The following is a 16,925-nucleotide window of genomic DNA, read 5'->3' on the forward strand; positions in this document are numbered from 1 at the left end:
ATTGGCTGCGAGGACGCCATCAAGTTACTAGCCAATCCGTCGCTAATATCTTGGTTACGGGTGGCAATACATCTAACATCCCAGTAAACATGATCCGCCAACACACGTCCAACCAATCCCTGATGCGGCATCGTGCCAAGAAATCCTCGTCTTCGTTCGCCAGTATTTGAAGTCAAAAAAGCGAGACTTCTAGGAGTTTCACAATCCCTTCTTCGTACAGCAATATGTTGAACAACTTCGACAAGTCTACGTGTTAGGTATCCGGCATCTGAAGTTCGCACGGCGGTATCCACAACCCCTTTGCGAGCACCGTAGCGAGAAATAATATATTCTGTCAGGGATAAACCTTCGCGCAGATTTCTTCGGATAGGTAGGTCAATTACCTGACCTCGAGGATCTGCCATTAATCCCCTCATGCCAAGCAATTGGTGGACCTGGGAGATGGTCCCTCGGGCTCCTGAAACAGACATCATGTGAACGGGATTCAAAGGATCAATCATCTTGAAACTTGGACTCATTTCTCGTTTCAAACATTCACTTGTGGCATACCAGGCTTCAATTGATTGACGCAACTTTTCTATGGCATGCAGACTTCCGCAGCGGTAATGCCCCTCCGAGACGTAACCTTATTTCTCCGCGTCTCGTACAAGCCAACCTCTGGTTGGTACTGCTGAAAGGTCGTCAATACCCGATGAGATAGATGCTTCTGTAGCTTGCTGAAAACCCAAAACTTTCACTTGATCTGAGATATTTGTTGTAGACGCAATTCCGAAACAAACAACTAACTTGCCGATGAGTCTCTTCATCGCAGCCCTATCGATCGTCTTGTTGCAGAAAGGTAATTCATTTCGATCCATCATTATGAAGACCTCAACTTCATATATATATATGTTGTTTTATATCGCAGTATTTAGCAAGCTCTCTGTTATTAACTTCTCAATTTCATTAAACTGATTCATTTTATTTATTCACCCTCACCCATTGCCTATAATAAAAAGCTTTATCATTCCTCATTATTACTATTAGTATTACACCTATCGATTGTTGATGTACTCAGCGTAGATGAGGTGGTGTATGAAAAAGAATTCTTTGATACACCTTGCATTGCTTCCTTCAATTGTTGATTGAATAAAATGCGACCGGCTGTTGTAAGTACATACATACTAGAGATAGATCCATCCCTACATTTTCTAATTCGGCAATTTTCGTAGAAGTGAAAAGAAGTTCCTGACGATTCATAATGAGATTCGGAAGATAATTCACGAATTTTCGAACTAATAATTTGCAGATCGATTTTCCATCGAAGCCACAATAGACTGTGGGAATCCACTTGTCTCGATTCCTTGGCCCGAAGTAAGTCACAGTAACTGCTGAAATGAAGTAGTTTGGTGGAATATACGTTAACCCTGTCTATAAAACCAAGATGTCTATTTCTATAGATTCCTTGCCTACTTTCAATTGTTAGCGCATAAAGACCAAGAAGCATGTCCTGACTCGGTACAGATACGGGATCGCCCGTAGCGGGAGATAATAAATTGAGATGCGAAAACATCAGAAGACGAGCCTCGATTTGAGCTTCGACAGATAAAGGGACATGAACGGCCATCTGATCCCCGTCAAGATCTGCGTTAGACCCCCCACGAACCAATGGATGCAGACGAATGGCGCGTCCCTCTATCAAGAGGGGCTGAAACGCCTGTATGCCTAATCTGTGCAAAGTAGGTGCCCGATTCAGCAGTACAGGATGGCCTCGCATAACTTCCCGAAGAACTTCCCATATTATGGGATTCCCCTTCCGTATCATGCACTTAGCAGCTCGTAAATTACAGGCAAGGTGTCATCCAATCAAATTGCGAATTACAAAAGCTTGGAAAAGCTCAATTGCCATTTCTCGAGGTAATCCACATTGGTGTAATGAAAGAGATGGGCCGACAACAATTACGGAGCGACCTGAGTAATCGACCCGCTTGCCGAGTAGATTTTCTCTAAATCGACCCTCCTTGCCCTCAATAACCTCTGAAAATGACTTGTAGGGTCTATTATGAATATCCCTCATTGGTTGCCCACGTATACCACTACCGATGAGAGCATCTACAGCTTCTTGAACAGTCGTTTTGGCAAACAATTAGAGGTAAAATTATCCTTCGGTGTAAATTCACTACCCGATAGGATTCTCTGAGAGTATTATTTCGGTAAATAATCTTCCTATAAAGTTCGTTAAGATCAGAGGTAATCAATTCACCTTCATACAATTCCACTATTGGTCTTAATTCAGGCGGGAGAACCGGTATAAAATATAAAACCATCCATTCGGGTTTCATATTCGTCCGTAAAAAATCCTTGGCTAGTTTAATCCTCCTGATCAGAAGATCTTTTCTTCTTCGAATTGTTCGATCTTCCCATTCGATTCCAACTGGCTTCTGTTTTACTGACGCCTGCCACTCTAAATACGCGCAATTAAGAAAACTTTGCAAATCTAAGCTAGCTAATCCTTCTCTGATAGCATCTCCCCCAGTAACAATTTCATTTTTTCGAAGCATCTCGTAATTTTGGGTAGAAAAAAAAGTGGGAAGTATGTTTCTCCAGGCTCGATCCTCATAATTGAACAGCCCCCGCAGTCTTAATAGAGCGGGCCTTTCAGCCACGGGCCTAGCTAGAAAAAGATTGGGATAGGTTGGCCGACCCCCCCCCAGAATCGGACAAGAGCGTTTCCCCTCATCCGGCTCAAATAACTAGTACCAGATTTACAACCCGACTAATTAATGTTTTCAAAACACAATAATAGAATCTAGAATAATCTAATAAAGTATCGCCCCGTCGAAAATAGCTGTTCAGTACTCGAGTTCCAAATAGTATTTTTCGAGTAGTCTCAATTTTTCCATCATGGATGATCCTGTACAGGAGGAAGTAGGTTCTTTGCCTTCCTATCATAAGTCGGAAATTTTTTTCTTGTTCCTAATGTGATCATTTCCCCCCTTTGGGTTTTCAATCCACTTCGATGGCTATCAGTTGATTTGAGAAGTACATGCGATGATTAGCTTCCCCTAACCATACCCAAAGTCTTTCCTAACGGCGAAAAAGAAAATCAAAGGATCGGGGTTATGTTAGGAAGCATTTAATATTTGTCTACTAACTGAAACAAATATCTTATTCTTTTTTTCACGAAGCCTGATTTAATTAGTTTGGTAGATTCTCTCTCTCTTTCTACCAAAAACTAACCATGGGGAGGATTCTTCAGTTTCTACGCAATAGATTGCGTATTTTCTCCCGAGTTGCGCGAGACTTCCTCATCTTTAATTTTGATTGAGGGACGCGTCGGTTAGAGGCCTCCAATTCCTACATGGAATGACAGATTGTATCAAATCTATGCCGATCAACATGTGAAGTCGAGTCACGCATCGCAATAGACTGGGCTTTCCAATTCTTTAAGAGGTTTGGCTAGTAGGTTTGCAATATAACTAGGGATTCGTTTAAGAAACCATACGTGAGTTACTGGACACGCGAGTTTGATGTATCCCATCCGATATCTACGAACTCGAGAGTCAGTAAACTCGACTCCGCAATGCTTGCAAAATCTGGAAGACTCTCCTTCGTCATTGACAGATCGGCAGTTTCCGCAAGCACAGACTCCACTTTTTGTAGGCCCAAATATTCTTTCGCAAGATGACCCATCTCTCTCTGGTTTGTGAGTCTTATAGTGCGATGTGTAAGGTTAATCGACTTGTCCAATGACATCTCCATTAGGTAACTCCCTTTCGGCCCAACTGCGAATCTGTTCGGGAGAAGCTAGTCCAATCCGAAGTTGTTGATAATTAGTTCGATGAATCATAATAAACTCTCAATTAATTTTCACGAGAGAAATTTCAAGGAAATATCAAATGTTTTCAAATTCCCTTCCCAAATCTTCTTCAGGTATGAAATTGCGTTCCAAATTTAGGCCCATACGTCGTAACTCCCGAACTAGCAATCGGAAAGACTCTGGAACGGTTTTAGGTTTGCAAACTGGTTTTCCGGTCATAATTGCACTAAGTGCTTTGTAGCGAGCCTGAATATGATCTGATTTAGTTGTAAGCATTTCCTGCAAGGTGTAGGACACCCCAAACCCCTCCGAAGCCCAGACTTCCATTTCTCCAATTCGTTGTCCCCCCCGTCTCGATTTCCCCTTGAGAGGTTGCTGTGTAACGAGCGCGTAGGGACCACTAGATCGTGCGTGAATCTTATCATCAACCTGATGAATAAGTTTCATTATATAAGCTTTCCCAGTTGTAATAGATTGTCCAAAGGGATCACCCGTTCGTCCATCGATCAATCGACTCTTTCCAGGGTGGCTGGGTTCGAATAGCCACGGATTATTGGTCCGCGCACCCGCTTCGTGAGGTTCGGCAAATACTAGTTTTCTGGAAGCTTCCCGTTCATATCTTTCATCAAAGGGTACTACACGGTAATGAGTTTCTGAAACTCCCCGGCTAACCCAAGCAAGCATTCGAAAATCTGTCCCACATTCATTCGTGAAGGTACTCCCAAGGGACTTAGTATCATATCAACCGGCGTACCATTTTGCAAATAGGGCATATCTTGCCTGGGTACTATCTTTGATACAATACCTTTATTTCCATGCCTACCGGCTATCTTGTCACCCACTTGTATCTTACGTCTTTGCAATATATATATATGAATTACTTCCAAATCATTTGTAGCATCATCTTCGGGGTATACCCACCTCACATCAGTGACTCGACCTCTCCCACCAATAGGTACTCTTAGACAACTTTCTCTTGCATTAACCAGTTGTATACCAAAAATAGCTTGTAATGATCTTCCTTCTGGAACACGTGATGAGCTTGCCCCCTCCTGAGGCGTCAGTTTACCTACCAAAACGTCTCCGGCCTCCACCCAAGATCCTGATTCTACGAGCCCATCGTCGTCGAGGTGTCGAAGTAAATAACCATCCAATTGAGATATTTGCTTGGTAACCGCTCAGGTCCTTGATTTGTTGCACAAATTTCAACCTCATGTTTTTCGATGTGAAGAGATGTGAAAATATCTTCATAGATAAGGCGTTCACTAATCAAGACCGCATCTTCGAAGTTGTATCCTTCCCACGGCATGTAGGCTACTAATATATTTTTACCCAGAGCTAGTTCCCCCCTGACAGTCGCTGCTCCATCCGCTACGATTTCTCCGCCTCTCAGGAGTTCTCCAGCGAAACCGCGGGTTTTTGGTGCATGCAGGTGTTATTATTGGAACGCTCAAATATTTTTAATTCCTCAATTGTAGTAGGTTGAGCCAATTTGTTCTTTTTCGCTTCGTGGATAAGAGATAGCTCAATTCTATTACCATCAATATAGCAAACTTTACCATCCTGTTCGGATATAGCTACACTTCCCGAATCCAAAGCTACTTGACTTTCCAACCCAGTTCCTACAATGCATCTTTCGGGCTTAATTAATGGAACAGCTTGACGTTGCGTGGTAGAACCCATCAAAGCACGGTTTGCATCATTATGTTCAATGAATGGAATGAGAGAAGCTCCGATGGAAAAATGATGGAGAGGATGAATACTTCGAAAATCAACTTGTTCCCAGAGAACGCTGAGAAACTCTTGTTGATATCGCACTGGTATAATTTCCTTCTCCGAACCTCTCCATTCGGATAATAGTAAATTCTCACTTGCTACTCGGTAATAATCATCTTCTGCGGGTGATAAATTGACTAACTGCTCCTCCCCAGACGAATCTGACATTTCGAGGTAAGGGCTCCCCAAAGATCCCGAAGTGTTAACTCCTGCCTGAATAGCTAATGAGGAAATCAGGCCAGCATTCATACCTTCCGATGTTTCGATTGGGCAGATGCGACCATAATGACTGAAATGAATATCTCTAGCTTGAAAACTAGCGGTTCGACGTGTTAACCCGCCGGGACCTACAGAGCTTAATCTTCGTTTATGAACCATTTCAGATAATGGATTTGTTTGGTCCAAAAATTGCGAAAGGGGGTGTGAACCAAAAAACTCCTTGAAAGCTGCTATTACTGGCACGGGTGTCACCAACCCCCGGGGAGTGATTGCGCGTTTGCGCCTAACGGCTCTAGATAAATTTTATCGAATCAAATTCTCCAAACGGTTTGGAGCTAATTTCAATTGTTCCTGAAGCAAATCTGCAACGGATCGAACACGTCGATTTTTCAAATGATCTATATCGTCGAGTTTGCCCTCTCCGTAACTTATTTCTACTGAGTGATCTGCAGCTGCTAATATGTCTTGGGGTAGCAAAAAAGACTCCGTTTCGGGTACATCAAGAGTTAGCTTGATGTTTAGGTTTCGTCTACCAATTCGTCCTAATTCGCATCTATGTTGGAAAAACCTCTTCTATAATTCCCTAAATATGGATTCCGAAAAGAATACATCTGCGTCTGTAGCAGAGTATAGGTGTTTGTACAGCTCTGCTATGGCATCCTCTGGAGATTCAATACTTTCTTTTTGCCTTTTGAACATATTTGAAAAAATCCTTGGGTAACGGGAGTTTTGTAGAATATCTCTTTTGCATAACCCCATAGCTACTAGTAGAATAAAAATAGATATTTTTTTTTTCTTGCTTATACGAACCCATATTCTATTCCTCCCGTCTATCTCTAGCTTAAATCTCCCTCCCTGATCTGAAATTGCGGTGCTGGTATACGCGAGAATCCCTCTCTGATCCGACTCCCGATTGTAGTAAATACCAGGACTCCTCAATATTTGACTGACTAAAACTCTAGCGATCCCATTAATAATAAATGTTCCTCCGGAATTCATCCAAGGAATAGATCCGAGTCGTACATCTTCCTCTTGCACTATTTGGTCTTCCTTACAAATCAATTAAGCTGGTACATATGGGTCAGCGGAATACGTAATACATTGATACGCGGCATCTCTCTCTTCGAGAGAAGGTTCTGTCAATTGGTACTGATTTCCAATAGATCAGAATTCTACTTCCTTATCTGTATCTTCAATTTTTGGGAAATTTTCAAGTTCCTTAAGCAATTTTTGATGAACGAAACGACTAAAACCTTTAAATTGAATTTGTGCAAGTTCTGGCAGTACGGGCATACCTCCACTTCCTCCTAACGAAGTGATACATCTAGACCTACCTCTGAATTAAATTTCACAGACCAGTCTGATCGTTCTAATAATATAATTTGCAAATTCCCCCTTCCTTTGACAAAGATTTATATATACATATAGATATAAAGGTGGAGGAATATCTAATCTAGATAGATCTAAATATATGAGTGGGTGTGAGTAAATAGATATGAGTAGACTTTTTTTTTTCACTGAATTATCTTTCTTTATTCCTCCTCTAACAAATTCGTTAAAGCAGGTAGAAAGCTGCAGGAAATCTTATTCACATATTTTGATATTTCAAAAAGAATTTAGAGGATTTATGCACCGAAAAAAAAAAAATCTTTTTGACGATCCACGAGATGGGAACCTAAGCAAAATCCAGATTTTACAAACTTAAAATCACTTCTGTGATAAATTTTTTGCCGGGAAAACTTAGTAGTATCCGGGGCGAAACAGCGATTGACGCGTAGACGTGGAATCTAGAAAAGAAGTCCTTTGTAATTATATCACATCAGCAATTTTAATTGTCAAGAAAATCTAGTGGAAGGAAAAGTAGGATGTCTTCCCACTGATTTTGCCAACACCAATCCGTGACGTCTCCAACTCTGGGCAACATGAATAGAGGTACTTGTCAAATAAAAAATTCTATCTGTAGATAGGTAGATAGATATAGATAGATTGTAAAAAGATTGCCTTAGGGTTAGGATAATTTATTGCCAACGCCTCTGAAAAATAGATCAGATTGAAGACCTCCTACAACCTGAAGATTTTCTAACCGATTTCTTTTCTTTTATTCCCTAGCAAAGTCAAAAAAAAAAAAAAAAAAAAGATTTTTTCCCCCCTCATACAGGAGTTTTAACAAAAATTAGATTATGAATCATTGACTCTGGGACAATTACTACGTACACTCCAACTGAGCTAATTGCTACTCGGGGTTGTAGTTCAATTGGTTAGAGCACCGCCCTGTCAAGGCGGAAGCTGCGGGTTCGAGACCCGTCAATCCCGATACGGGAAATTGCAACGAAACAAATCGGAGTTCTATTACCCATCTTACATAGATGCTAAAAGATACCACTTATAAAGAATATGCCCAGATTTAGATTTTCCTATTTTACTTCTTGGGTCGAGCTGGATTCGAACCAGCGTAGGCACCGCCAGCGGATTTACAGTCCGTCCCCATTAACCGCTCGGGCATCGACCCGTAGGAAAGGAATTTTGGTTCTATTCTATTACATGAATTGTTGCTCGATTAATCAATTTCATTTAAAAGCTTCCATTCGATTCTTTTCAGTTGTCCCGAAATTTACCGGGAGGGGTAACAATAGACTTGTTATGTGCGCAAAGAAGTTATTGAAACTCGAATACCCCCAGGGGAATTCGAATCCCCGTCGCCTCTGTGAAAGAGAGGTGTCCTGGGCCTCTAGACGATGGGGGCCAGATTATCTGCTAGAAGCTTAGGTTATTTCCCTCGAGTTGTCAATATGGAGGGATTAAGGATGCCATAGAAATAGTTTTTATTAACGACATTAAACTAATAAGGAAAATAATTTATCAACATATCACTTTCCCCTGTAGCAGCTGACCGATTAGCTAGAAGCGGAAGCGGCGGATCTAAACTGCTTGTAGAAGTTAGAGATAGGTATTCCCGGTATCTATTTGTATTGCATACCTAATCGTGTGATATACTACATAATCGATATTAGAAATTTGGTTTCAACGCCTTATTATTAACTAATAATATTTGATTCGGTCAACCCGACTAACTAAAAATCGAAGGTTCATAACGGAATCCGAGAGTTCCTCTCGATAGGACCGCTCAATTTATTTCCCAATTAATGATTTGAACTACTAATACGGAAGTAAACATTCTTGCGTTTGTAGCCACTGCACTTTTCATTCTAATTCCGACAGCTTTTCTACTCATTCTTTACATTCAGACGGCCGCCCAAAATAATGGGTAGTTATCAATTACTCTGATTGGTAACTTAGTAGATTTCTTGGTAAGTTAGTAAAGTTAATAGTATAGTAATTTATGGGGGTAGCTGGGGGGGGGAGATGAAAAAATATTAATTTTTTTTTTGTTTTCACAAAGCAAATGCGGTGAAACAAGATTTGGTATTCCGGGGTAAATCGCGGACCTATATGGCTGCTACTATACTACCACATCACCAAATTGTTACTGCCCAACGATGTTTCCTGGTTAAGTTTACTCCTGCTAATCGTAATGATTGCTCCCCCCTCCCCGCTTCTTTAGAATTTTTCTGCCTATGTTGTTTGCCCGTAATTCCAGATTGAATTGCTAGAAATTGATAGAGTTATCGATCTATCAAATTCTAGCAATTCTACCAAATCCCCCGGAAATGAGATCCACTCACTGAGCAGCCATGGGTTGAAAACTCAATCTGTTCTACTTACATTTCTATTCTAAAAGAAAGAGATAGTCACTAAAACGGTATCAAGCGAAACATTCGTAACTATAAGCTTAGCTGCATATCAACTGAAAATACAAGAAAAAAAAAACTAATTTTTTGCCTCGGGTGCAGTCATAAACCCAGAGAAATATCTACAACTTGAACCACCAGTGGAGTAAAATACCGATTACCCCATTATACCAATTTATGAAGTAAAGGGTTAAAATAATGATCTTGGGTTTGTTAAAACCCCTCATAGAATTTCTTCTCCCCGGAATCAAATAATATAGATATATCTATTTACTTTTTTTGTTCAATTTCCAGATTTTGATACGAGAAGAAATCTTATAGGCAAAAAAAAAAAAAAAAAATCTATGCAGTGTAATTTAATTCCTAAATTAATCCTAAATTAACTAGATAAAGGATCCGTTTAACGAAGGATCAATTAGCTACTCGACACAAGTCACAACCCACTTCTTCCCCGAACTACAAGCGAGAGGGAAAACGTAGAAATTGCCGTCAAGGCAGCCCAAGCTATAGTGACTGAATCCGTAATTATAATTCCTATCTTTTCACTCCCCAAATTTTACCGATAACTAACTAGCCTCGAGCTCAGATGCATATTAAATCTTTGGAAGCGTCAAAGTACGTAATAAGAATCAGATATCTTCTTCTGCAGGATACCCCCCTAGTAGCGAGAAACAACGAGTATGTATAAATCCAAGTCGTCTTTTCCAATGTTACTGGGTAGTTTTTATAATTTTGTAGGATTTGTCAATTCCTACTTGCTACTGACTAAGTAGTAGTATACTTATTCGGGATTGTCGATGCGTGATTTGTCGAGATACGTGGAATGTGTTAGGCTATAACAAGCTATAGAGCAACTCAACCTGTATCCGATTTCGGCGCACCAAGCAATCCCCGGAAAACCCTACCTAGATGGGTGAGTAAAAATTAGATGAATTTAATCTTCCAAATTGTTATTTTCCATTTCTTCTTCCAGGCGATACCCAGATTCGAACTGGGGAATTGAGGATTTGCAGTCCTACGTCTTACCGCTTGACTATATCGCCCCGTTTCAAAGATTCTATTCTAATGCCGACTTGAAAAGACCATCGAGGACGTTCAGCCGGTCAGACGAAATGTCTCACCAGTGAGTATAGTGCTGAGATTAGAAACTGACAAGTAGTTTCCCCTATGCTCCCGATGAAAATTTCTAGTTTCATATGCATCCACTTCGAAAATGACAACCTGCAACCTAGTTATTCGCCCCGAAATTTCGAACGAAATTGTGAATTGCAAAAACTTGAAATTTTTCTATTCTAGGTAAGAGTTTTGTATGTTTCTTCATTTGGGGTCAAACCTCTTTATTGTCCCCAAAGTAGGCGGATAGCGGGAATCGAACCCGCGTCACCTCCTTGGCAAGGAGAAATTTTACCACTCAACTATATCCGCGCAATCCATCATTTTATTTTACGCACCAAATTGCATCTTTTGCCAATGAGATCCTTAATACACACTTCTTTTAATATAAGAAAAGATTAAATTTACCTACATAACTTCATTTCTTTTCTTACGAAATCAACTTAAACTGAGTTATGTATTGCAAATTGCAAATCCTTCTTTCTGGCGGGGTGGAAAATCTATTTATCTCGTCTCACATTTGAATTCCCCACCCGTAACGGTAAGTTACGAGGGGAAGAACCAAAACAGACTTTTAGGAGATGAAGGAATTGGGTATACCTACCAAAAAAACTAATCCAATCCATAATGAGGCCCCTGAAAAAACAATATTTTTGTTGTCAGACCATCCTCCGGGAGACGCAAACGCCACAGGCACACCAACAACTAGTAAAAATGAGGTAGCAATTAATGCAAATAAAGCAAATTGAAAAGCAGTAGTCATAATTCCGATTCCTTTCGCATGAGGAATTGATTTTCTGTACCACTTAATCCGCATCCGACGGAGCTGCTGCGAAGTTTTCATTTGTAGGGAACAAACGTCTATTTCTAAGACTAATTTATCAAATCCCTACGACACCTCTCAACTAGAAAAGTTAGCTCAACCCCGCCCGCTATTGAAGATGTTTATCTCATGTAGCGATATTTTCACCCCGTATCTGTTGTATCGTAGCAAGGGTAGAAAAAAAATCTCTCTCTATACAAATAGATCTTAGAATCAAAAACTTTTGCGGTTCATTCGCAACTCGATTGTCTTCCCCAATCATCTGGTAGACTTGGGTTACACTTTTTATCCTCCGAATCTCAAAGGAAGAATTCGCCTATTTGGGAGAGATGGTCGAGCGGTTTAAGGCTCCAGTCTTGAAAACTGGCATGGCACCTCGATGCCATCGAGGGTTCGAATCCCTCTCTCTCCTAACATTTGGATCAGCCATAAAGGAGGCAAGAGTGATAGCTGAGATCTACTCCGATCCGAAGAGGTTCTCCTCCAATACGTTGCAAAAAACCATTATTTGTGTGTGTATAACATATGACTAGATGATGAGTTGGAATCTACCTATCCAGTTGGATAGATAGATCTTAAATAAATGTGATGAATTAAAAGAAGAGGAGGCAAATTTATTAAGTCCTCACTTGTTAGCGCGTGGGAAATTATTTACCTATTTTACTTTTCTGCCATCACCCTTTCATCATCTAAACAAATTCTTCGGATTTTAATTAAGGGGTGTCATAGAAAGAACGGGTTCGGTATCGCGGTCAATTCCTTTTTCAAAGCCGGCTGCGGCTGCACGAGCCTACCTGCGTGCCATAGATGGCCCACAAAGAAAAAGAATCCCAAAACAAAGTGAGAAGTTGCTAACCAACTTCGGGGAGATACATAGTTTACAGCATTAATCTCGGTAGCTACCCCGCCTACAGAGTTTAAGGAGCCTAAGGGTGCATGAGTCATATATTCCGCAGATCGTCGCTCCTGCCATGGCTGTATATCCCTTTTCAACTTACCAAGATCTAAACCATTTGGACCTCTTAGAGGTTCTAACCAAGGAGCACGAAGATCCCAGAAGCGCATTGTTTCGCCCCCAAAAATAATTTCTCCGGTGGGGGAACGCATTAGGTATTTTCCTAACCCAGTAGGTCCCTGGGCAGAACCTATGTTGGCGCCGAGACGTTGGTCTCTAACGAGGAAGGTAAAAGCTTGAGCTTGAGAAGCTTCTGGACCGGTGGGACCATAAAATTCACTAGGATATGCTGTGTTGTTGAACCAGACGAAACAGCAGGCAGTGAAGCCAAATATGGCTAGAGCTCCCAAGCTGTAGGATAAATAAGCCTCCCCGGACCACACAAAAGCTCGACGAGCCCAGGCAAACGGTTTTGTTAATATGTGCCAAATCCCGCCGAAAATACAGATGGATCCGAGCCACACATGTCCCCCGATAATATCTTCTAGATTATCTACACTCGCAATCCATCCCTCTCCGCCAAACGGAGACTTTAGTAGGTAACCAAAGATAATATTGGGGTTTAGAGTAAGATTCGTAATTTCTCTTACATCTCCGCCACCGGGTGCCCATGTATCATACAACCCTCCGAAATAGAGTGCTTTGAAAACCAGTAGGAAAGCGCCGAAACCTAGTAATATTAGATGAATACCGAGAATTGTAGTCATCTTATTTTTATCCTTCCAAGTGTAACCAAAGAAAGGAAAAGATTCTTCCAGAGTTTCGGGACCAATCAAAGCATGATATATGCCTCCAAAACCCAAAACTGCGGAAGAAATCAAATGTAGCACTCCGGAAACAAAGTAAGGGAAGGTATCGGCCACTTCCCCGCCAGGACCTACCCCCCAACCCAGGGTTGCCAAGTGGGGAAGTAGAATTAATCCCTGCTCATACATAGGCTTCTCTGATACGAAGTGAGCTACTTCAAATAAATTCATAGCTCCAGCCCAAAATACAATCAGACCAGCATGAGCTACGTGGGCACCAAGCAATTTACCAGACAAATTAATCAACCGGGCGTTCCCCGCCCACCAAGCAAAACCCGTGGTTTCCTGATCGCGACCACCCAGCGAGAGAGTTCCATTAAAGAGCGTTTCCACGGGGTAAAACCTCCTCGGGGAATACAAGATTTTCGTGAGGCTGATCCTGAGCTGCCATCCAGGCACGGATCCCTTCGTTTAGTAAGATATTCTTTGTGTAGAAAGTCTCGAACTCGGGATCTTCTGCTGCACGAATTTCTTGGGAGACAAAGTCATACGCGCGCAAATTTAAGGCGAGACCAACTACTCCGATAGCACTCATCCATAAACCCGTCACTGGCACAAATAACATGAAAAAATGTAACCAGCGTTTGTTGGAAAAAGCGACACCAAATATTTGGACCAGAAGCGATTTGCAGTTACCATCGAATAAGTCTCTTCAGACTGAGTTGGATTGAACGCCCGAAATGTGTTTGCACCGTCGCCGTCTTCAAAGAGAGTATTTTCAACTGTAGCACCATGAATGGCACATAGGAGAGCAGCGCCCAGAACTCCTGCAACCCCCATCATATGAAATGGATTCAGAGTCAGAGTCCAATTATGAAAACCTTGAAAAAACAAAATGAATCGGAAGATAGCCGCTACACCGAAACTAGGTGCGAAGAACCAACCGGATTGTCCTAAAGGGTAAATCAAAAATACGGAGACAAAAACCGCAATCGGACCAGAGAAAGCTACTGCGTTGTAGGGGCGTAATTGTACGGACCTAGCCAGTTCAAATTAAGGCGTAACATAAAACCTATTAAGGCGAAAGAACCATGAAGGGCGACAAAAGTCCATAACCCCCCAATTGGCACCAACGAGTGAAGTCCCCCTGTGCTTCAGGACCCCACAAAAGAAGCAAAGAGTGGGCCAAACTATTAGCAGGGGTAGATACCGCGGCAGTCAAGAAATTGCATCCCTCCAAGTAAGAACTTGCTAATCCGTGAGTATACCACGAAGTCACAAAGGTCGTACCCGTGAACCAGCCCCCCCAGGGCGAAGTAAGCGGTGGGAAATATAGTAGTAAGCCGGACCAACCCACAAATACAAAACGATCTCTCCTGAGCCAGTCATCCATACTGTCGAATAAGTCTTTCGGTTCTTTGGAAGATTTTCCAATGGCAATTGTCATATCTGTTCCCACTAAGCTACCCAAACCACTTTTAGGTCCCTCATTCCTATTTCTATATTCCAGGAGTTGGTATAGTTCTCTTGAATATGAGATTACCAGATTGTTGATAAGTCATTTTATCAGAATTTGTCGTGCGAGATCAAAAATCGTAATATTTTCACAAGGCCTTCTTGCCCTTTTCCATTTTTTTTTCACTTTTCTTTCAATTTATTCTATTCATCATTTTTGCCCAATTCTTTCTCCTCCCTGCTTGTCGTTCCAATATATCATCCCTTCTTGTCTCTGGGAGATCCCTTCTGCCACGTCAGATATTTAGTAGGTAAGCCCCCTTTTCTTCCAGGACTTCGCTAACCATTTTAACACAACAACGAACCTGATCCAACGGAAAGTCGAGTTGTTTCCGAGAATCCGGGGTAGGTAAATACGAAATTTTGTAGTATAGTATAAGGAGTTTACACATGTTATGCATAGGAATACGCGGAACTTATGCTTTTTATTGCATCTATCTCTACTTCGAGGATATTTAGGGACTTATTCTACCAATGCCTAGGAAACCTTAAAAAAATATTTTGTCTCGACTAACAAAAATAGGTAGCAACCAGAGGGTGTGTCGGAAATTTATGCATCGAACAGGATAATTATGTCTCCATCTAGACTCCTAGCAGTGTAAACGGTTTCCAATTGTTTGAAAGATGTGGAAAAGGGGAGAGTACCAGAGACTTGTAAGAATCTTTTCAGTAATTGAAATTTGTTTTGTAATACAGTGAATAGGGAAAAACTATTTCCCAAATTACAATTCTTCTTTTGTATCTTCTTTCGCAACTGCAGATGTAAAGATATATATCTATAAAACAATAAATAGAAATCTATTTATTGTTTGTCTTTTCGTCAGATTTGCATTTAATTCCCGAGGTAAGAATAACCAAAATGTCTCTGGTACAAAAAAGTATATCCAACTGATTTACCGATACCGCGGGAGACAATACAATATTCTTTTTGCATGATGACTTAGTTACATTAAGATCCCCCCCCCCCCACGAACAGGGTTCGTGTTGACTCCAGTATCTTTTTTTCCTAGCCAATGGTACTGGATATCTAAATTTTGGATAACTACTCTCTCTATTAGCATCTTACATGACTATTTTAGCCCTTTGTCGGATTTGAACCGACGGCTTACGCCTTACCATGGCGTTACTCTACCGCTGAGTTAAAGGGGCCTATGTACTGTGAATAAATATAGACTGGCGATAAAAATGGGGTAGAATCCCAATTTTTATTTCCTCGATTGAACTAATTAAGCTGCATCCATGGGGAAGTCAGTAGAACGGAAAGGAAAAACTGATTCTCTTTAATCCCCGGTAGGAACTTCCGGTAAATTGGAAAAAGAATTGACAATTGACTTTGCGGAGACGGGATTTGAACCCGTGACCTCGAGGTTATGAGCCTCGCGAGCTACCAAGCTGCTCCACCCCGCGTAGTTAATGCCTCTAACGTAAGTATTATACATCTCTTAAAGAATTACATTGGACATAAATAATGCATAAACAAAAATGATGAAGATGAGTAAATTGCAGTATTTTATCTATCCATCCTATCTTATCTATTTATCTATCGATAAATAGATAAGATTTCAATTCTCTAAACAAGCGGTAGATAAGGCGGGGGGGTAAGTAGTTTTTCTACCAACTCGATTTCAACACTCCAGGCAAGACACAGGTGTGTGCCATCTCGCGGGGTACGTGTCTGGAAAAACCAAAATCTCGATAATTGGATCTGGGTCGTCCGGTTAGGGAGCACCGGTTACGGAGACGAACGCGTGCACTGTTGCGTGGTAGAGATTGCAATTTTTCGGAAATAATTAGTTTATCCTGGATCCGCAAACTATTCTTAATCTCTCGTCTCAAAAATTGGCGAAGAAGATTATATTTTTTCACCAATTTTTTCTTACTATTCTCCTTTTCAATAAGACTTTTTTTTGCCATAATTGGTAGGTAGGTGAGCAGAGTTGTATTATTACTACGAAACAAGTAGGCAGTCGGTGTGCCGAGTAGAAAGGATAGTGAGGGTAAATCTGACGCGGGAAGCAATTTTGTAGTTACAGAATAGATGAAGTTACCTGAAGTAGATGCTATCAAGAAAGCTGCGTAAATATTATAACCCACGGAGAAGTGCGTATATATCCAACCACGTTAGTTGTACCCCGTTTAGAAACCGGTTATTTGCAATATTGAAAAATGGATATTGAGGGGGGTTAAATTGTTAATGCTAAAAGTTCCGATAGTGGTTTACGCATGAGGC

At 41.1% G+C, this 16,925-nt stretch overlaps 5 non-coding genes and 1 pseudogene across 6 annotated transcripts; 1 reads left to right on the forward strand and 5 right to left on the reverse strand.

Annotated features, from left to right (window-relative positions):
- Positions 1-8,221: 8,221 nt before the first annotated feature.
- TRNAY-GUA (transfer RNA tyrosine (anticodon GUA)) lies at positions 8,222-8,303 on the reverse strand. The gene has a single exon. It is a non-coding gene; the product is annotated as a tRNA-Tyr (tRNA).
- Positions 8,304-10,514: 2,211 nt separating this feature from the next.
- Positions 10,515-10,586, reverse strand: TRNAC-GCA (transfer RNA cysteine (anticodon GCA)). The gene has a single exon. It is a non-coding gene; the product is annotated as a tRNA-Cys (tRNA).
- Positions 10,587-10,897: 311 nt separating this feature from the next.
- On the reverse strand, positions 10,898-10,968 carry TRNAG-GCC (transfer RNA glycine (anticodon GCC)). Its single transcript has one exon. It is a non-coding gene; the product is annotated as a tRNA-Gly (tRNA).
- Positions 10,969-11,224: 256 nt separating this feature from the next.
- On the reverse strand, positions 11,225-14,950 carry LOC147427314 (photosystem II CP43 reaction center protein-like; annotated as a pseudogene). The gene is made up of 2 exons (XR_015185947.1): positions 13,574-14,950; positions 11,225-13,524 (listed from the first exon to the last, which is right to left on the reverse strand). The product of XR_015185947.1 is annotated as a photosystem II CP43 reaction center protein-like (transcript).
- On the forward strand, positions 11,803-11,891 carry TRNAS-UGA (transfer RNA serine (anticodon UGA)). The gene has a single exon. It is a non-coding gene; the product is annotated as a tRNA-Ser (tRNA).
- A 1,078-nt stretch (positions 14,951-16,028) lies between the features above and the next one.
- TRNAM-CAU (transfer RNA methionine (anticodon CAU)) lies at positions 16,029-16,102 on the reverse strand. The gene has a single exon. It is a non-coding gene; the product is annotated as a tRNA-Met (tRNA).
- Positions 16,103-16,925: the final 823 nt, after the last annotated feature.

Source organism: Adiantum capillus-veneris, chromosome 23, assembly GCF_014529385.1.
Source record: "Adiantum capillus-veneris isolate H3 chromosome 23, ASM1452938v2, whole genome shotgun sequence".
Taxonomy (NCBI): domain Eukaryota; kingdom Viridiplantae; phylum Streptophyta; class Polypodiopsida; order Polypodiales; family Pteridaceae; genus Adiantum; species Adiantum capillus-veneris.